The sequence below is a fragment of the Triticum urartu genome, chromosome 3A (assembly GCF_056163025.1).
Source record: "Triticum urartu cultivar PI428250 chromosome 3A, HENAU_Tu73, whole genome shotgun sequence".
In the NCBI taxonomy this organism is placed as follows: domain Eukaryota; kingdom Viridiplantae; phylum Streptophyta; class Magnoliopsida; order Poales; family Poaceae; genus Triticum; species Triticum urartu.
Window position 1 is genome coordinate 329,455,209 of NC_141875.1, and position 22,218 is coordinate 329,477,426.

Sequence of the window (22,218 nt, forward strand, 5' to 3'; positions counted from 1 at the left end):
AATCCACCCAGATGTGTGTTTAAGTTGCCACCTTAGATAAACCCTTAATTATCAATCTCACATTTGTCATGGATATCACTCACCCAATCCACGTCTACAAGCATAGCATGGCATAACAAGCAAACGCAGAAGTAACTCCCAAAGGTTTGATAATAACAGGTAATAGGTACTACCTCATCTACTTCCCATCCCACAATTTAATTAGATCCTAATCATGCAATGTGTGAGGATTGATCTAATGCAAGAAAACTGGGTTGTAGAAAAGGTATGATCAAAGTGTTACTTGCCGTGCTGATGATCCGCGAAACCTAATGATTCGAAGTAACAGGCGGCGCACTCCGGGTACTCTATCGCAGACAACAAACAAGCATACAATAAGTACTCATCTAATGCACAGGTAAAACTCAAATAAAAGATCTAACCAGAAGGTTCAACTTAAGAACTCCGGTTGGCAAAATAAATCAAATCGAACAAAGCAAAGAAAGTCAAACGGCGAAAGAAAACAACTTCTTTCTAGTAATCTGAATCTAAGTCAAATTTTACAGTAGCAAAAACTTGTTTAAGTTGATTATTCGGATAGAGGGTTTTGAGACAAAACTCCAGGCGCTTGAATCGCCTGATTCCGATAAACGAGCGAAAAGATAAACTAAAACGAAAATCGGATCAGGAATCGCGATCAGAAAATAACCGCGGAAAATCCGACGAAAAAAAGAAAAACGACGAACGGATTTTTTTTTAAAAACGACATGGAAAATGAGGCGGCGGCGAACCTCGGCGGCGGCTGGGGCGCGCTAGGGTTAGGCGGCGGTGGTGGGCTGGCTCGGCTCGGCTTCGGGCGCCTTATAAAGGCCCGGCCAGGGGGAGTCCTAGCCGAGTACGGCCCAAAGTCGGTTTCCCCCCCTTTTTTTTAATAATTATGCTCGGAAAAAAAAAGAAATACTAAACGGACTCCAAAAATCCCGAAATAAATTTTCCCGGGATTCTAAAATCAAGCCCGACAAAGTGAACATTTATTTGGGCCCTAAATGAAATTTAGAAAAACGCGTATTTTTCCTAAATTCAAATAAAAATATCGAAAAACTCTGAAATAAAACTTATTTGATTTTTTTATTAAACCCTCAATATTTCTATATTTTGGGAAAGTCATTTTATTCCCTCTCGCATATTTTTGTAATAGAAATAATTGATGATAAAATAAATAAAATCAAATGATCCTATTCTCAAAATTTGAGAAAACTCAAATATGAAAATAACGAAATCCCCAACTCTCTCCGTGGGTCCTTGAGTTGCTTAAAATTTTCTAGGATCAAAACCCAAAAGCAAATAAAATATGATATGCATGATGATCTAATGTATAACATTCCAAATTGGAAATTTGGGATGTTACAAACCTACCCCCCTTAAGATGAATCTCGCCCTTGAGATTCGGGTTGGCTAGAAAATAGGTGAGGGTGGTCTTTGAGCAAATCTTCCTCTCGTTCTCAGGTGGCTTCATCCTCTGAGTGGTGGCTCCACTGAACTTTGCAAAACTTGATAACCTTGCTGCGAGTAACTCGGCTGGCAAACTCGAGGATCTTAACTGGTTTCTCCTCGTAGGTCAAATCGTTATCCAACTGAATAGTTTCCAAAGGCACTGTGTCTCTCAATGGTATGTCCGCTATCTCCGTGTGACACTTCTTTAACTGGGAAACGTGGAACACGTCATGAACTCCTGACAATCCTTTGGGCAATTCCAACTTGTAGGCCACTTCTCCCATACGCTCCAAAATTCGATATGGTCCTATAAATCGTGGCGCTAACTTCCCTTTAACTCCAAAACGCTTTGTTCCCCGAAGTGGAGATACTCGAAGATAAGCTATGTCTCCAACTTCGTAAACTGTCTCCTTGCGTTTAGAATCTACATAACTCTTCTGTCTGGACTGGGCTACCTTAAGCCTATCGCGAATACTCTTCACTTTCTGTTCAGATTCCTTAATCAAGTCAGGTCCAAACAACTGACGGTCTCCAACTTCGTCCCATGACAACGGTGTCCTGCACCACCTTCCGTACAAAGCTTCGAAAGGGGCCATCTTCAAACTGGTTTGGTAGCTGTTGTTGTAAGAGAACTCTGCATATGGCAAATTATCATCCCAACTAGATCCATAATCTAGCGCACAAGCTCTCAGCATATCTTCCAAAATCTGATTGACTCTCTCGGTCTGTCCATCTGTCTATGGATGAAAAGCTATACTGAATTCTAGCCTGGTTCCCAAAGTTTCGTGCAACTGCTTCCATAACTTTGAGGTAAACTGGGTTCCTCTATCTGATACGATACTCCTCGGAACTCCATGAAGACATACGATCCTGGTCATGTATATCTTTGCCAACTTAGCACTTGTGTAGGTGGTCTTTACTGGGATGAAATGAGCTACTTTCGTCAATCGATCGACTACAACCCAAATCGAGTCATAGCCTGAACAAGTCTTGGGCAATCCTGTGATAAAATCCATGCCTAACCTATCCCATTTCCGTTCGGGTATTGGCAATGGTCGTAACAATCCTGCTGGCTTCTGATGCTCTGCCTTTACTCTCTGGCATACATCACAAACTGCTACATACTCCGCTACATCTTTCTTCATTCCGGTCCACCAAAAAATATCCTTCAAATCCAGATACATCTTGGTATTCCCTGGGTGAATCGAATAGGGTGAATCATGTGCCTCTTGCAGAATTAACTTCCTGATCTCTGGTTCATTGGGCACATAGATACGGTCTTCAAACCATAGGGTATCGTGTTCATCCTCACGAAATCCTTTAGCTTTTCCTTCCTTCATTTTCTCCTTTATGGAAGCAATATCCTTGTCAGTCTTCTGAGCTTCCCTGATTCTATCCATCAAAGTGGACTGAATTTCCAATGCTGCTATATAGCCTCTCGGAACTATTTCCAAACATAGTTCACGAAGATTTTCTCCTAACTCCTTGGGTATTTCTCCCGTCATTAACGTATTGACATGGCTCTTGTGGCTTAATGCATCAGCTACTACATTAGCCTTCCCGGGATGATAGTGCAATCTCATATCATAATCCTTGATGAGCTCCAACCATCTCCTTTGTCTGGGGTTCAACTCCTTCTATGTGAATATGTACTTCAAACTCTTATGATCCGTGTACACCTCACAATGATTTCCAGAGGAAATGTCTCCATGTCTTCAAAGCATGCACTACGGCTGCTAACTCCAAGTCATGCGTAGCGTAATTCAACTCATGGGGCTTCAGTTGTCTTGAGGCATATGAAACAACTCTCCCTTCCTGCATAAGCACTGCTCCAAGTCCTCGACGTGAAGCGTCGCAATACACCTCATAATCCTTGGTCTGCTCTGGCAAAATCAACACTGGTGAGGTAACCAAGCGTTTCTTCAACTCCTGGAAACTAGCCTCAGACCGCTTAGTCCATATGAACTTGGTATCTTTCTTCAACAACTCCGTCATAGGCTTCGCAATCTTTGAAAAATTCTCAATAAACCTCCGGTAGTATCCTGCGAGTCCAAGAAAACTCCGGATCTCTCCAACTGTTGTTGGGGCTTCCCACTTGGTCACGGTTTCAACTTTAGCGGGATCTACTGCTATAACTTCTCCGGATATAACGTGCCCGAGGAATCCTACTTCCTTTAACAAAAACTCACATTTGCTGAACTTGGCATATAATTGATGTTCTCTGAGCTTTCCAAGTACCAAACACAAATGCTCCTTATGCTCCTATTCAATCTTCGAATAAACCAGGATATCATCAATGAACACTATGACGAACTTGTCCAAAAACTCCATAAACACTTTGTTCATCATGTTCATAAAATAGGCAGGCGCGTTAGTCAGACCAAATGACATAACGGTATACTCATACAGCCCATACCTGGTGGTAAAAGCTGTCTTCGGAATATCCTGTTCTCAAATCTTCAACTGGTGGTACCCTGATCGCAAATCGATCTTGGAAAATACCTTTGCTCCTTGCAATCGATCAAACAGATTGTTGATCATTGGTAGTGGGTACTTGTTCTTGATCGTTACTTCATTCAATCCTCGATAATCAACAACCATCCTTAACGATCCATCCTTCTTCTCCACTAGTAGTACTGGTGATCCCCAAGGTGAAGAACTTGGGCGGATATATCCCTTATCCAGTAATTCCTTAATCTATTTCTTGATTTCCACCAAATCCTTTGCTGGCATCCTATATGGTCTCTTTGATATTGGCCCTGTGCCTGGCAATAGCTCAATCAAAAACTCAATATCTCTATCCGGTGGCATGCCTGGCAACTCCTCTGGAAATACATCAGGAAAATCCCTTACCACTGATACTTCCTCCTGCACAACTCCTGTTAGGCAATTTACTTGGGTCCTTTTTGGCATATGCCGGGATACATACTTGATCCTTCTACCTTCTGGTGTGGTAAGCAAAATTGACTTACTAGCACAATCGATGTTTCCTCCATACATCGACAGCCAATCCATACCAAGAATCACATCCAGACCTTGGGATTCCAGAATAATTAAATCTGTTGGGAAAACATGCCGTCCTATACTTAATGGCACTTGAAAGCATCCTTGACTGGCCATGTACTCTGCTCCTGGTGAGCTTACAAGCATAGGTGTTTTGAGAACCCTAGTGGGTAGGCTGTATTTTTCCACAAATCCCCTTGATATGTATGAATGCGATGCACCAGTATCAAAAAGAACGAGTGCAGTAAATGACTTAACCAAAAACTTACCTATTACTACATCGGGCTGAGCTTCAACCTCTTCCACATTAACGTGGTTCACCTGTCCCCTGTTGAAAGGGTTCGGCTTCTTTCCGGAGCTTCCATTGCCGTTTTGGCCTTCAGGACATTCATTGGCATAATGTCCGGTCTTGGAACACTTGAAACAAGTGACTTGGCTCAGGTCCTTCTTGGCTGGGGTTGATGGGTTGTTGCGGTTCTGGCCATTGCTTCCTCCATTCCCATTACCATTCTTGGTGCCATTGTGATTGTGCGAGCTACCTACTCCATGGGTATGCTGAAAATGTCCTCCCGGTCTAGGGGTAAAACGTGGCTTCTGCTGAGCTCCTGAATTATACTTTCCTTGTCCATACTTCCTCTTGCGGTTCTCAATTTGCTGCTGCTTCCCTTCAATCATAAGAGCACAATCTACCAACTCTTGGTAGTTGTTAAAGGTGGCTACCATCAACTGCATACTCAACTCATCATTCAGTCCTTCCAGGAACTTCTCCTGCTTAGCTGCATCCGTAGCAACGTCATCTGGGGCATAACGTGCTAGCTTACTAAACTCCTCCACATACTGGCCAACTGTCCATCCTCCTTGGCGCAAGTTACGAAACTCACGCTTCTTCATAGCCATCGCTCCTGCTGAAACATGGGCAGTATGGAAAGCCTGCTGAAACTGGTCCCATGTGACAGTGTCGACTGGGAAGGTGGCTGTGAAATTCTCCCACCATGATGCTGCGGGTCCCTCTAACTGATGTGCGGCAAACTTCACCTTCTTCGCATCTGTGCATCCTGCTGTGGTCAACTCCCTAGCTGTCTTGCGGAGCCAATCATCTGCTACTATCGGCTCGGTGCTACTGGAAAACACCGGCGGATTCAGCCTAAGAAAACGGGCTAAGTGGTCAACAGGTGGTGGTGGTGGTGGTGGGTTGTTGTTGTCCCCCTGATTCTGATTCTGGACTAGCAACTGCATCAAGGTGTTCTGCTCCTGGATCAACTGGGTGAGCTCCGGCAGAAAGGCAAATCCGGGGTCACGTCTCGGAGGCATCTGAGGGTTTAGAAAAGACGAGATATAAGAATAGAGGGGGTCTAAAGAGAAAACACTACCCATATGCACATGAGGCAAAAGCAAACAATTCACTTCATTCAATCAAACAAAAGCATACAATCGATCTAACTATAGAAAAGTGCTCAGACTACTATATTTACATGGTGGACTACTACTACAGATGAGGTGGTCTACTAGAAATATTCTACGGTTGTAGACTCCATGACATCTGCTCCTGCTTCATCAACGTAGTCATCATCACTACTATCTGCTTCCAAATCGGTGCCGTCGATGATGATGTAGTCTTCTGGGCTAATCTCCTTGGGTTCTTCGTCTTCATCTACTGGTGTTGGGCCTCCCATAAATATTCCAATCTTCTTGATCAGGTCGTCATTCTTCTCCACCAATACTTCAATTTCTTCTTCATAATCTTCACGTGTAGCCTTGAGTTCTTCCTCCAGTTCCTTGATTCTAGTCTTAGCCTTCTTCAGATCTATCATGTCAGCGCACATCTGATTCTCCTGTCGTCAAATGTGCTGGTTTAACTCCTGGATAAAAGCTGCAATTGATCTATCCTTCCTGGTGCTAATCATCTCCCAGTGTTCATCTCGGCGCCCACAAATCTGGTAGATAGTATCCTTGAGATCCTTGCGGTAGACTTCTCCAATGCGTCCCATGGTGATGTGAGCTGCCATACTCTTTCCTAGACTCCAAGTTGGTGCATCAAAAGAAAACTCTATGGGCTCAGTGACTGGCATGAACGTCCTTCCTGGAACTTGAACTTGAATCATCCAGCGCTCTTCTTCAGGTAAAGTGGCGTTGTAGGTTCCCGTGAAGCTTGGTACTCCTATGTTCAGGTATCTAGTGACTTCCTTCAAGTGGCGTCCAAAGGGTGTATCTTCATCCGGTTGTGTGAACTTGTTCCTTGCATCCGCCATCCTAAAGAGTAGAAAAGATGAGAGGTCAGAGGAGAAGAGAGTGAGTAGTGATCTAGGTCTTTAGCTTAGTGGTCGTGTCCTATAGTCAGCGTGTGCTCTGATACCATCTCTGTAGCGACCATACCTCAAACAGTCTGATCTCTGTGCTCCGGTGTCATCCCTGGATCAGTAATGCTGACACCACACAGTACTCGGAGGATTTATAGCAGAGTAGCAATCACACACTAATTAAATCGAGTGTCTCAAAAGAGAACTTATTACAATAAATATGGCTTAAGGCCATCTAATAACGATAACAGCGGAAGGCTTGGAAGATAAGTGAGTCCATCAACTCCAACGGCATCACTGAGTATAGAACCACGACCTAAAACTCCTTAATCGTCGTCTGAAAAGTCTGCAACATTAACGTTGCAGCCCGAAAACGGGTCAACACATGGAATATGCTGGCAAGGTAACACATAGAGAGTAATGGAATGAAACAACTATACTATATGCATATTTGGCTGGTGGAAAGCTCTATGGTTACAATTTTTGCGTAAAGCCAATTTTTCCCTACTACAAAGGAATAAATTTAGTTACTATCATGGTGGTTGTTAAACATTGAGAATGGTTGACAGCATTCTCAATCCCAATTAAGCATCATCATTAAACAAACCCAACAAAATTTATTTTAGAGTAACATGTTGAGATTCACATGATAATCCAGATACTAGATACTCAAGATGTCCATAACCGGGGACACGGCTAACCATGATTAGTTTATTACACTCTGCAGAGGTTTGCGCACTTTTCCCCACAAGACTCGATCGCCTCCGTTGGATTTCTCGCACTGCAAGGTGTTTGAGAAACGGATGACCAAGACACAGTCTTTCAGAAGCGCTAGCACCTTACAATGGATAGACCGGTACACCTACTTTCCCCTACATCTGCTAGTCTACCCTGTAAGAGTTCGCACGACTTAATCAACTATGCCAGAGCCCATAATGGCTTGTGGCTGCACACGGAAGTTTCTAGTATGAATAATCTCATGATCCCTTTGAGCCTGGGTGGCGGTCCAAAAGAAAAACAGGCAAGTCCTGGAATACCCAGGTGCCTCAATCCACCCAGATGTGTGTTTAAGTTGCCACCTTAGATAAACCCTTAATTATCAATCTCACATCTGTCATGGATATCACTCACCCGATCCACGTCTACAAGCATAGCATGGCATAACAAGCAAACGCAGAAGTAACTCCCAAAGGTTTGATAATAACAGGTAATAGGTACTACCTCATCTACTTCCCATCCCACAATTTAATTAGATCCTAATCATGCAATGTGTGAGGATTGATCTAATGCAAGAAAACTGGGTTGTAGAAAAGGTATGATCAAAGTGTTACTTGCCTTGTTGATGATCCGCGAAACCTAACGATTCGAAGTAACAGGCGGCGCACTCCGGGTACTCTATCGCAGACAACAAACAAGCATACAATAAGTACTCATCTAATGCACATGTAAAACTCAAATAAAAGATCTAACCAGAAGGTTCAACTTAAGAACTCCGGTTGGCAAAAGAAATCAAATCGAACGAAGCAAAGAAAGTCAAACGGCGAAAGAAAACAACTTTGTTCTAGTAATCTGAAACTAAGTCAAATTTTACAGTAGCAAAAACTTGTTTAAGTAGATTATTCGGATAGAGGGTTTCGAGACGAAACTCCAGGCGCTTGAATCGCCTGATTCCGATAAACAAGCGAAAAGATAAACTAAAACAAAAATCGGATCAGGAATCGTGATCAGAAAATAACCGCGGAAAATCCGACGAAAAAAAGAAAAACGACAAATGGAATTTTTTTTAAACAGCACGGAAAACGAGGCGGCGGCGAACCTCGGCGGCGGCGGTGGCTGGCGACGGCGGCGGCGGCGGCTGGGGCTGGGGCGCGCTAGGGTTAGGCGGCGGTTTTGGGCTGGCTTGGCTCGGCCTCGGGCGCCTTATAAAGGCCTCAGCCAGGCGGAGTCCTGGCGGAGTACGGCCCAAAGTCGGTTTCCCCGTTTTTTTTTAAAATAATTACGCTCGGAAAAAAATAAAAAGAAATACTAAACGGACTCCAAAAATCCCGAAATAAATTTTCCCGAGCTTCTAAAATCAAGCTCGACAAAGTGAACATTTATTTGGGCCCTAAATGAAATTTTGAAAAACATGTATTTTTCCGAAATTCAAATAAAAATATCAAAAAACTCCGAAATAAAACTTATTTGATTTTTTTATTAAACCCTCAATATTTCTATATTTTGGGAAAGTCGTGTTATTCCCTCTCGCATATTTTTGTAATAGAAATAATTGATGATAAAATAAATAAAATCAAATGATCCTATTCTCAAAATTTGAGAAAACTCAAATATGAAAAAAACGAAATCCCCAACTCTCTCCATGGGTCCTTGAGTTGCTTAAAATTTTCTAGGATCAAAACCCAAAAGCAAATAAAATATGATATGCATGATGATCTAATGTATAACATTCCAAATTGAAAATTTGGGATGTTACATTCGTATTCTGGGGACTGGATATCCTGGGCCCATTCCCTCGGTCGCCTTGGGGCTATCGATACCTCTACGTCGCCATCGACAAGTTCACTAAGTGGGCGGAGGTGGAAGCCGTCCGCACCATCCCAGCTGGCTCTGCGGTCAAGTTCATCAAGGGTCTCGTGAGCCGTTTCGGGGTCCCCAACCTCATCATCACCGATAATGGTTCGTAGTTCACCCGTAATCTCTTCAAAACGTACTGTGCTAACCATGGAACGCATATCTGCTACGCTTCGGTAGCGCACCCCCGGAGCAATGGTCAAGCCGAACATGCCAACGCGGAGGTCCTGAGAGGCCTCAAGATCGGGAGCTTCAAGAAGAAGCTCGAGGCCCGCGGCAGGGGCTGGCACAATGAGCTCCAGTCCGTGTTGTGGTCCATCCGCACCACCGCCACCAAGCCGACAGGCGAGACCCTGTTCTTCCTCGTCTACGGAGCAGAAGCAGTCCTCCCTCACGAGGTCACACATCGCTCCGCATGGGCCATGGGGTTCGATGAAACGCAGCAGGACGCCAGGCGGGGGATTGACCTCATGCTGGGGGAGGAACGTCACCGCGAAGCTGCACTACGGGCGACAAGATACCAGCAGGCGCTGCGGCGGGACCACTGTCGCAGCGTCCGCTCCAGGACGCTCGAGGTGGGTGACCTCGTCCTGAGGCGGGTGCTCTCCAGGGAAGGGCTGCATAAGCTCTCACCCATGTGGGAGGGCCCGTTCAAGGTCGTCCGTGTCTTCAGGCCTGGCGCCGCGCGCTTGGAGACACAGGACAGGGTACCCATCTAGAACGCCTGGAACATCCAGCATCCAGAAGTTCCACCCATGAGGCAAGGCCCAGCGCCTGTGAAGCAAGGCCCGTGCCTGTGAAGATCGCCGCCCGTGACACCCTCATGTAATAACGAGTGGGGTTGTACACGCCGCGAAGTCTCAGGAGTGCCGCCCTTGGGCCTCGGGGGCTCCCTCCCACGTCTTAGTGGCAGCACTTAGCTCCGCGCTGGTGAGAAGACGTCGAAGACTAGACTAGGTGCTGGACGCGGCTTTTCATTTGCTTTCCGAAGTTGGCTCGCCCTTCTTTAATTGAAATTTTCTTTCTGGTGTCTCTTACTGGTCTCGCCCTATCGCTTCCTACCTCTGTTTCTGCCTTCATTTCTTTGGTCGGCCTGGACTCTCTCTCTCTCGCGTGCGTTCCTCACGAGGGGGCTGCACGGGTGCCCTCGTGAGCGTTCTTCCTTTTGTGCCTTTCGTCTTCTTTTCGCGAGGCACCCTCGTTCGAGCCCACAAGCTGGCGCACCTCTCCTAATCCGTGCCCCACGGGTACCGCGATACGAAGCGCTGGGTCAAGGCCAGCGGCGCCTGTGACCAAGGCTCTGGCGACCGACATGCCTCTTAACATGTTTTTTGCAGTTCCTAAGCGCCTAACAGGCCAAAGAGGCCTCGACAGGCACCAGGAAGCAAGCGCCTCGTGAGGAGGAGGCTACTCCGAGCAAGTCAAGCTAAGTTATCCCTATATAAAACGACGATGTTGCGACGCAGCACAGGAACGACAAACACAGCATAATGATTGAGATCATAGTTTGATACACTCCCCTCCGGGGCCCATTCTGGTTTCTTTCTAATGCAGGAAGGAAATGAAGAACATAATAAAAGCGGCGCATGCCCCTACAGCGATCTGCGAGGGCAGTCTCTTGGCGCCGTCCCGAGCTCAGCCAGACCCCTCCTCGCGCTTCATGGAGGCACGGCGACGAGACGACCCACTGCTGCCTTCAAAGCGGGCGCAGCAGCGTGGTGGCTCGTCGTAACCGCCGCTGCTGGAGCTGTCGCTGGAGGAAGAGCCTCCGTAGCTCACTACTAGGAAAAGGGCTATAGCTAATATGGACATTAATGGTGCACCACATATGTGGTGTGCCACTGCTATATAGCAGTGGCACACCATGTGTAGGTACGCCATTAATGTCCATATCACTAATGGCGCACCACACCCACGGTGCACCACTACTAACATTTTTTTTCCAAAACTAGTAATGGCGCACCAGGGCATAGTGCGCCATTACTAGTTTTAACTAGTAATGGCGCACCACACACTCTGTGCGCCACTACTAACAATTTTTTTTACATTTTTTTTCAAAACTAGTAATGGCGCACCAGTGTATAGTGCGCCATTACTAGTTCAAACTAGTAATGGCGCACCACAACCACGGTGCGCCACTACTAACAACTTTTTTTTGCAAAAACTAGTAATGGCGCACCACGTAACAGGTGCGCCATTAGTAACCAGGGTTACTAATGGTGCACTGTTAGGTCGTGCACCATTACTAACTTTCTTTGCACCCCCCTGGACCGCCTTTTCAGTTTTAGAAAAAATAAAAGAAAATGATGGAAATGTCAAAAAAATAAAAGAAAATAAGTTTCCCATGTGATATGTGGTCTAGTTTTGGGGAAAATTTACAAATATGAATTTCGACTTTATTTGCAGAATCTCTGTGGAATTTAGTAAAATGGGCATAACTTTTGCATACGAACTCGGATTAAAAAGTTCTTTATATGAAAAATCATCTACTCAAAAAGTTACATCCAAATTGAACGGTGGAACATTGTTCAAGATTTTCAGAATCCCCAAAAACCTAACAGAACGAAAGATACGGGGCTTTTAAGATCTAGAGGGGGAAAATGAAAAAAAATCAAACTTAGTAGTGGCGCACCATTTGCTAGGTGCGCCACTAGTAACTGAAAAAAATTTGTTTAAAAATTGGATTTTTTTCAAAATATGATACATAATATGACCGGGAAGTTTGAAATATTTTTTCAAAATTTCATCACACTCATGAACATGAACAAAGTCCTAGACATCAACAAGGTTTAATATGATTGATATGATAGATATATCAACAAGTGGCTGTTAAGTGAGTTGTTGCTGGGGTTGGATAGTACTGCGAAGTTAAGCATGCTTGGACTGGAGTAGTGCGAGGATGGGTGACCTTCTGGGAAGTTTGACCACATAGTGTGATTTGACTTGAGATTAAGCATATTGATCCGAGATTAAGCCATAGCGACCCGAGATTACGAAAAAAAATTGAAAAACAAATTTTGAATTTTTTTTTGAAAAAAATTGTTAGTAATGGCGCACTTCTATGTGGTGTGCCATTACTATTTGTTACTAGTGTCGTGGTAATAGTGGCGCACCTATAGTGCGCCATTAATGGCAAAAATAGGTGCGCCACTAATTAGCCTTTTCCTAGTAGTGGCTGGACGAGACGTGGTCGGCCCCAATGGTGGGTTCGGCCTCATCCTCATCACTACCATCGCCAAGGCCGAGCACCTCCTCGCCGTCGTTGACCTCGGGGCAGCACCCGGCACAGCGACCATCTTCCCCAAGCTGGTCCTGCTTGACGATAGTTCAGATTCCAACGAGGAGTCCGCATCGGCTGGAGAGGTTCCGAAAAGGAACCCTAGGGCCAGGTCCCCTGCCCAAAGGTACGAATTTGAAGATTCCCCGGGCGCTTGTTTCATTGCTCTATTAGTGATAGTGTATATGCATCGCATGCTACAGCCCATCGCGCAACCACCCCACTTATCAAGTCTCAGAGGGTACATCTCTACCAGCCAAACTGGCAGAGAGTGGGACTATGTCACATTCTACGCCTCCTCCGGACATCGGAGAGACCGGGGAGGTGCTGTCTTGAAGGACACTTCCTGGCCTGGACACGGGAGGTGGCGGTGACGACATCATGGCCGAGGCTAACATCTCGTCACCGAAGACCATGAGGGAGGATCTCTCCTGGTGAACAAGGAGGGGGAGCTCGGTCAATCCGAGCCCTCCCAATAGACGATTTTGGAGCCCCTGAGGCCCTCGGAGGCATCAATTTTTCCCTCCACCAAAGGGGGAGCTAGGGTCCCACCACCAGCGTCGAACACCACAGACCGGGCTGTGGCTGGGTGGCCGGATGTGATGGAGGAGGCAGTGAATAACTCCTCCATCGCCGTGGTACACCGCGCCCTGATGGACATGGTTCTGCAAAGTATTCGGTCTGTCAACAACGGACTGAAGGAAACCTTCAGCGGCCTTCTGACGGGCTTTGAGATAAGCCATGTAATATTATTTCCATAGAGTAGAATTTGTGAGCAAAGTTTGATCAGTCCTCATATATAGCAGCTCCCGAGACTGTGTCGGGATCGAAAAACCTGGCAGAGGATCGAAAATCCTTGGATCGGGAGTCTTAATGATGTTATCGGTTTTTTATTGTAGGCCTTGTCTTTGGCGGCTGCTCCTAATGCCGCAGCGCTGGACGAGATGAATTAGAAGCTCAAAAGCTCCAATGAGGAGCTCTACCTTGTCAAGAAGCGGTTTGACAAGCCGCAAGGTTAGCCTGGTCGAGACGTAGTAATTTTACATTTATTTGTTTGTTGAGCAAAGTATTCAGGATTAACCCTAAGCAAGAGGTGCTTAATTATTGTTGCAGCTGTCACCGCGGAGGTCGAGAGCCTCAAGGCCAAACTGGCGAAGGCCAAGAAAGAAGCAGCCAAACAGAAAGCAACGGCCGAGCGAGCGACCGCCGAACTTACAACAGTGAAAACCGTCAATGACAAGCATGAGGCCAGGGTAGCCGAAGTGCAACAAGAGCTCAAGGATGCCATCACTAAATGTGAGGACCTTGAGCAGAAAAATAAGGATCAAACCACCGATTTGTCCAAGATAGAGCAAGAGATCCGGGAGGCGATGACGGAGGCGCGAGGCGCCCGAGAAGAGCTCCACCAAGTAAAGAAAATTGCTGATGGTAAGCCATACTTAATGCAGAGTGTCTTTGGCGACCATAGGTTCGCATTGCTCACACGAGTATGGCGTTCCTTAGGCGCATTTGCAGAGCTTCCAAGGAGTGCAACCGATGTGGCAAGGTACTACACCACTCGGGAGGGTGACACCGAGCACAAACTGTTCTGGGCGTAGTTCCAGGCGCCCGAACACCCTCCCCTCCTGAGAAATTGGATGAAGCAGCTTATGGAGTTGCATCGGATGGTGGAACCGGCCATGAAGGACCTTTGTGTCCGGTTGTGGCCTGTGGAGCCCATACCGAGCAGTTACTTTGCCCTGGTGCACAGGTTGTGCGTTGCGGCCTCTCGGGTTAACGTTTTCTAAATGCTCCGTCTGCGTTGAGGGAGCTCGGATGGCCTTTGCGAAGACCATGGTGCATTGGCCCAAGATCAAGCTAGTGGAGATGGCCACCCTTCCCCCGCCTGCTAGAAAGGAGCATCGGCGTCCCGAGCAGTGTTTCCCCATCGTGATGGATGGTGCTCGGGCGATGGAGGACCACTGACCCAAAGATGTAATCCTTGAATTAACATACTATTATGTGTTAAATGACAATTGGGCCTTTTGCTTTATAATGTGGTTATTTGTATGGTTTATCATACTTGTATCTGTTTTGATTTATTTTGACTTATGTGCGGCCGTTTTTAGTATGAAAGTTACCAGTCGTTGGCTTCAGCCCACATGTAGATGCTACGAGGGGTGTTTTGTCCTCCACACTGTGACCCTTAGTCGACGTCTCGGTGCCCGAAGGTGATAGTGCGTGAGGGAAACAAGGCAATCGGACTATATGGTTTTATCACCTTCACTTAGCCATAGGAGCTTGACTACGGGGGCTAGTCGATGTTTTGTGATATTCGGGAAAGCCGAGGTATATACCTTTATCACATGGTTTGTGCGAAGACAAACCCTTCGTCTCACACGGGGTAATTGCCATCGATTTTGAGTTTGACACTTGTCATCGGATCACTGACCAGTTCTCGCTTATTATGACAACCAGCTTTTAGCTTTCTACACTGAGGTACTTAACCAGGCTAGCCAGAAGTACAATCACAGTGGTTCTCCCTTTACCTTCTTAGCCGGACATGCGGGACGTAAGAAGGTAAGCACAGGAGCTGGGCAACCCAACTACTGACCCGAGACATAATTCGAAATCGATGCATATAATGCAATATCAGAGACGCCGGACACATAGAGAAAAGATAGTGCTGGACTTGATGCATAGGGCGAGTACTATGGAGCCCCCCGTCTATTAGCCGATTGCATCTTAGAGAAAATGTGTGTCGAACTAATCAAAGAGCGGAAAAAGGTGCAATATAAATGATCGCAAGAGGACCATAGAAGGTGGTCTTTATTTCCAATGAGCTCATGACGTCTATCCATACAATTCGAACTGTCGAAGCATCTGTTACAGGCACTTTATAAGAAAATAAGAAAAGTTTTAGAGATGAAAGGTTTACACAGGGCGTTGATGCATGGGTTGATGTCCCTATTGTGCCCTGCTGCACGTCTGCACCTTTGCTTCTGTTGGGAAGAAAAACTCCATGGAGCGGGTGATAATCGGGCGACGGGCCCTTGACAAAGAGCCTTGAGTGGTCATCGTGCTGTTCTGGCTTAATGCCGGATAGGTCCTAGATGGTACCCTTTTGCGTCTGAAGACGTGTGTGACCATAGTTCGGTTGAGCCGAACACTTGGCATTTTAGTTTGGTTCAGGCCCCACAGCTACCCATGGTATTTTGAGTGCGAAGTTGTGCTGACGAGGCACGTAGTGTGCGGCTGGGGTGGTCATGTTGTGGGGGCGTATCCCTATTTATGTGGAGCGTAGGGAGGCTCCTCGAACAGAGACAGATCTCGGGCCCGTTTCCTTGCTTCCCGTGCCTTGATGGCGGACTGGTACTTGGGCCCCTTGATGCTGGCTTGGATTTTGGCTGCCAGGGCCGCTATATGTTCCTCGGTCCGGAGTGAGCACTCCATGTTGCCGTTGACTGTGATGACGCCCTTAGGTCCGGGCATTTTTAACTTTAGGTATGCATAATGGGGGACAACATTGAAACGAGCAAATTGTGTTCGTCACAGGAGTGCGTGATAGCCGTTGCGAAAAGGGACAATGTCGAAGATCAAGTCTTTGCTGCATAAGTTGTCCGACGAGCCAAACACCACTTTCAAGGTCAGGGTGCCCGAGCAGCAGGCCTCCATGCCTAGGATTACCCCTTTAAAGGTAGTGTTGCTGGGTTTGATCCTTGATGGGTCAATACCCATTTTCCCCATTGTATCTGAATAAATCAGATTGAGGATACTGCCCCCATCCATAAGGACTCTAGTGAGGTGGTACCCATCGATAATGGGGTCAAGAACCAGGGAAGCCGATCCTCCATAACGGATACTGGTCAGATGGTCCCTGCGGTCGAAAGTGATCGGGCATGCTGACCATGGGTTAAATTTCAGGGCTACGGGCTCTACGGCGTAGACGTCCCGAAGTGCGCGCTTCCGCTCCTTCTTGGGTACATGAGTGGCATAGATCATATTCACTGTCTTAACCTCAAGAGGGAATTGTTTCTGGCCCCTGTTGTTCGGCCTGCGAGGTTCCTCGTCGTCCTCACTGCGGGGGCTTTTGCCTGCAACCTCGGCTATGAGCTTGCCGGCATGTTTGATCACCGAGCAGTTACGGCTAGTGTGGTTGGCGGGCTTGTCAGGTGTGTCGTGCATCTGGCAGGTCCTGTCCAGAATTGTATCCAACTTGGAGGGTCCATCTTAGTTCCCTTTAGAGGGTTTCTTCTGTGGTCTTGATTTGGAGTTGCGGAATCTGGCATTAACTATCATGTCTTCGGCTTCACTGCCGTTGTGGCGGCGCTTATTTCTGTTGCATTGTGGTTTCCCGTTTCCATCCCAGACTTTCAAGGTGCCAGGGTCTTTAGGGGTGGTGCTTCTCCAGGCCAACGTGCTATCTTCTCCCGCACAAAACCAGGTCATGAGAGAGGTAAGTGTCGACATCGTCCTCCGCTTATCTTGGTCGAGCTGGCGTGCGAGCCATTCGTCCTGGATACTATGCTTGAATGCGGCTATAGCCTCCGGGCTATCGATGATTTGGTTCTTTTTGGTCAAAACTGATTCGAAAACTATCGGGTTGACTCACCGGGTGGTTGGACCATGTGGCTCAGGTCATCGGTATCTGGAAGCCAAACATAAGTGCCTTGAAAGTTAGTTCGGAAAGCGTCCTCGAGCTCTTCCCAACTCCCTATGGAGTTTTTGGGGAGGTTGTTCAACCAATGCCTGGCTGGTCCTTTGAGCTTTAATGGCAAGTATTTTATGGTGTGGAGGTCATCTCCTCGAGCCATGTGAATGTGGAGAAGAAAGTCTTCGATCCACACGACCGGGTATGTGGTACCGTCATATTATTCGATGTTTACGGGTTTAAACCCCTCAGGGAACTAATGCTGCATCACCTCATCTGTAAAGCACATCGAGTGAGTGTCGCCCCTGACTTAGGCCACGTCGCACTGGAGTTCGGCTGTCATCCGTGCCCGGTGCTGCTCCCAAACTCTATCATTTCGGTCAAGACAAGCTTGGTATCCTTCCCCTCTATTAGGAGGGTATTCTCTGGATTCGTAAATGGACATTGTTTGACCTATTCTAGCATCCAGGTTGTGACACAAGTCGTATTCGTATTCTGGCTACACAGGCTCCTTGCCTCTTCAGCAAGGACGAGCGGGTGGGTGTTCGGCCTCTCCAGCCGGCATGTCCCGTCCTCGAGGGGGCGGTCTGGCTGATCTGCATGAGGTATCTTGGTGGTGTGGGTTCAACGGCCTCATCGTCGAATTGTGGTAGCAGCTTCCGCTTTGGGTAGCTTTTGGTTTGCTGTTGGTAGCCGTACCCCTCTTCGGCCGCCAGAACTTTTGTCCATCTATCATTGAGGGTGTTTTGTTCGGCCTTCAGCTGCTGCTGCTTCTTCTTCAAGCTTCGCACATTAGCTCTAAGTTGCTTTTTGAACCGCTCTTGGTCCAGTGGATCTTCTGGTACGATGAAATCCTCAGCTCATAGGCTGACCTCCTCTTCGGGGAGAGGCAGATAGTTACTATCGTCGGAGTCATTGGGGTCATTGGGGTTATACTGAGCCCCATGCCCCTCTGAGCCATCAAGCTGTTGCTCAGGGGCGGGGTCGCCGAGGTCTTCTGCATTGTCCAGGGTTCATCTTCTCCGATTCCCGTGTTGCTTTCTCTGCCTCGATTCCCCTTGGTTCATCGGCGTTGTCTCCGGTGTTTAGGCAGCTCCTCGCTGGGCTTGTTGCTATCTCTCCTCGGGGTGTCACCCCGTTATTAGTGCCATCGCCATTGTCCTTGGGCGTGTTCACCATGTAAACATCGTAGGTGGAGGTGGTCGTCCACCGACCGATGATGAGAGGGGTAGTGTCAGTGTGGGCCATGGCTTCGTTGTCTTCGTCCATGTCGTCGGCCTCCTCGGAGGCGTAGTCCAGCATGTCAGTTAAGTCCTCGACAGTGGCTACTAAGTGGATGGTGGGTGGTAAGTAAAATTCCCTGTGGCCAGCCTCGTGGCCCTAATACGTCGCCAATGTATCTATAATTTTTTATTGTTCCATGCTATTACATTATCTGTTTTGGATGTTTTATATGCATTAATATGCTATTTTATATTATTTTTGGGACTAACTTATTAGCCTATAGCCTAGTGCTAGCTTCTGTTTTTTCCTTGTTTTTGAGCTTCGCAAAAAATAAATACCAAACGGAGTCCAAAAGGAATAAAACCTTTGCGATGATTTTTCTTGGACTAGAAGACACCCAGGAGACTTGGAGTGCAAGTCAGAAGAGCCACGAGACGGCCACAAGGGTGGAGGGCGCGCCCAGGGGTAGGGTGCGCCACCCTACCTTGTGGGCCCCTCGGTGACCCCCTGACCTAGATCTTCCTCCTATGTATTCACATATATTCCCAAACCACCAGAAGCATCCACGAAAACACTTATCCACCATCGCTATGTTCCCATGAGATCCCATCTTGGGGCCTTTTTCGGCATCCTGCCGGAGGGGCATTCGATCATGGAGGCCTTCTACATCAACTCTATTGCCCTTCCAATGAAGCATGAGTAGTTTACCTTAGACCTGTGGGTCCATAGCTAGTAGCTGGATGGCTTCTTCGCTTTCTTTGATTGTTCTCCTCGATGTTCTTGGAGATTTATCCAATGTAATCTTCTTTTGCGGTATGTTTGTCGAGATCTGGTGAATTGTGGATTTATGATCAACTTATATATGAATATTATTTGAATCTTCCCTGAATTCTTTTATGCATGATTTTATATCTTTGTAATTCTCTTCGAACTATCGGTTTAGTTTGGTCAACTAGATTGGTTTTTCTTGCAATGGGAGAAGTGCTTAGCTTTGGGTTCAATCTTCCCAGTGACAGTAGGGGCAGCAAGGCACGTATTGTATTGTTGCCATCAAGGATAAAAAGATGGGGTTTACATCATATTGCTTGAGTTTATTCCTCTACATCAATGTCATCTTACTTAATGTGTAACTCTGTTCTTCATGAACTTAATACCCTAGATGCAGACAAGAGTCGGTCGATGTGTGGAGTAATAGTAGTAGATGCAGGCAGGAGTCGGTCTACTTAACACGGATGTGACGCCTATATTTCATAATCATTGCCTTAGATAACTTTGCGCTTTTATATCAATTGCTTGACAGTAATTTGTTCACCCACTGTATTATTTGATATCTTGAGAGAAGCCTCTAGTGACACCTATGGCCCCCGGGTCTATTTTCCATCATATAAGTCTCTGATCTACTATTTTGCAATCTTTTAATTTCTGATCTATAAAGCGAAAATCCCAAAAATCTTTACTTTATCATTTGTTTAGTTTTACCTGTCTCTATCAGATCTCACATTTGCAAGTGACTGTGAAGGGATTGACAACCCCTTTATCGTGTTGGGTGCAATTTCTTTGATTGTTTGTGCAGGTATTGGTGATTTGTGCGTTGTCTCCTACTGGATTGATACCTTGGTTCTCTAACTGAGGGAAATACTTATCTCTACTTTGCTGCATCACCCTTTCCTCTCCAAGGGAAATACCAACGCAAGCTCAAGAAGTAGCAGGAAGAATTTCTGGCACTGTTGTCGGGGAGATCTACACCAAGTCAAGACATACCAAGTACCCATCATAAACTCTCATCTCTCGCATTACATTATTCGCCATTTGCCTCTCGTTTTCCTCTCCACCACTTCTAAAATGATTTTCAAAAAGATTTGCCCTTTTCTTCACCCTTCTTTCGTTTGTGTTTTCGTTTGCGTTTTGCTTGCTTGTGTGTTGGGTTGCTTGCTTTGTCACGATGGCTCAAGAGAATACCAAATTGTGTGACTTTTCCAATACTAATAACAATGATTTTATCAGTACTCCGATTGCTTCCACCACTAGTGCGGAATCTTATGAAATTAATGTCGCTTTGCTGAATCTTGTTATGAAAGATCAATTTTCCGGCCTTCCTAGTGAAGATGTTGCATCCCATCTTAATAATTTCGTTGAGTTGTGTGATATGAAAAATAAAAAAAAGATGTGGATAATGATATTGTTAAATTGAAGCTATTTCCGTTCTCACTTCGAGATCGTGCTAAAACTTGGTTTTCATCTTTGCCTAAAAATAGTATTGATTCATGGAATAAGTGTAAAGATGCTTTTATTTCCAAGTATTTTCCTCCCGCTAAGACCATCTCCCTTAGGAACGATATTATGAATTTTAAGCAACTTGATCATGAACATGTTTCACAACCTTGGGAGACGATGAAATTGATGATACGAAATTGCCCTACTCATGGTTTGAAATTGTGGATGATTATACAAAAAATTATGCCAGATTGAATTTTGCTTCTAGAAATCTTTTAGATTCGGCTGCAGGAGACACTTTTATGGAAATTACTTTAGGACAAGCTACTAAATTCCTAGATAATATATTGGTTAATTATTCTCAATGGCATACCGAAAGATCTTCCACTAGTAAAAAAGTGCATGCGATTGAAGAGATTAATGTTTTGAGTGGAAAGATGGATGAACTTATGAAATTATTTACTAGAAAGAGTGCTTCTGTTGATCCAAATGATATGCCTTTGTCTACTTTCATTGAGAATAATAATGAATCTATGGATGTGAATTTTGTTGGTAGGAACAATTTTGGTAATAATGCGTATAAAGGTAATTTTAATCCTAGGCCGTGTCCTAGTAATTCCTCTAAAAATTATGGTAATTCCTACAACAATTCTTATGGAAATTATAATAAGATGACCTCTAATTTTGAGAATAGTGTTAAAGAATTTATGAGTACGCAAAAGAATTTTAATGCTTTGGTTGAAGAAAACTTTCTTAAGGTTAATGATTTGGCTAGGAATGTGGATTGAATTTCTCTAGATCTTGATTCTTTGAAAATTATATATATTCCACCCAAGCATGATATCCATGAATCTCTAAAGGCTATGAGAATCTCCATTGATGAGTGCAAAGAAAGAACCACTAAGATGCGTGCTAAATGAGATTGGTTCGTAAAAGCGTGTTCTTCTAGTTTTTGTGAAAATAATGATGAAGATCTGAAAGTGATTGATGTGACTCCTATAGAATATTTGTTTTACAATATAAATCTCGATAAATATGGGACTAGAGATGAGTCAACTTTAGTTAAAAGGCGTCCCAATGATTCAGAGTTTTTAGATCTTGATGCAGAAATTGATAAAAGTGGGATTGGAGAGGTCAAAACTTCAAGTAGCAATGAACCCACTCTTTTGGATTTCAAGGAATTTAATTATGATAATTTTTATTTAATATATTGTATTTCCTTGTTGCAATCCATGTTGAATTCTCCTCATGCTTATAATCAAAACAAAGCTTTTACTAAACATATCGTTGATGCTATGATGCAATCTTTTGAACAAAAGCTTGAATTGGAAGTTTCTATCCCTAGAAAACTTTATGATGAGTGGGAACCTACTATTAATATTAAGATTAAAGATTATGAGTGCCATGCTTTGTGTGATTTTGGTGCTAGCATTTCCACGATTCCAAAAACTTTATGTGATATACTAGGTTTCCGTGAATTTGATGATTGTTCTTTAAATTTGCATCTTGCGGATTCACTATTAAGAAAC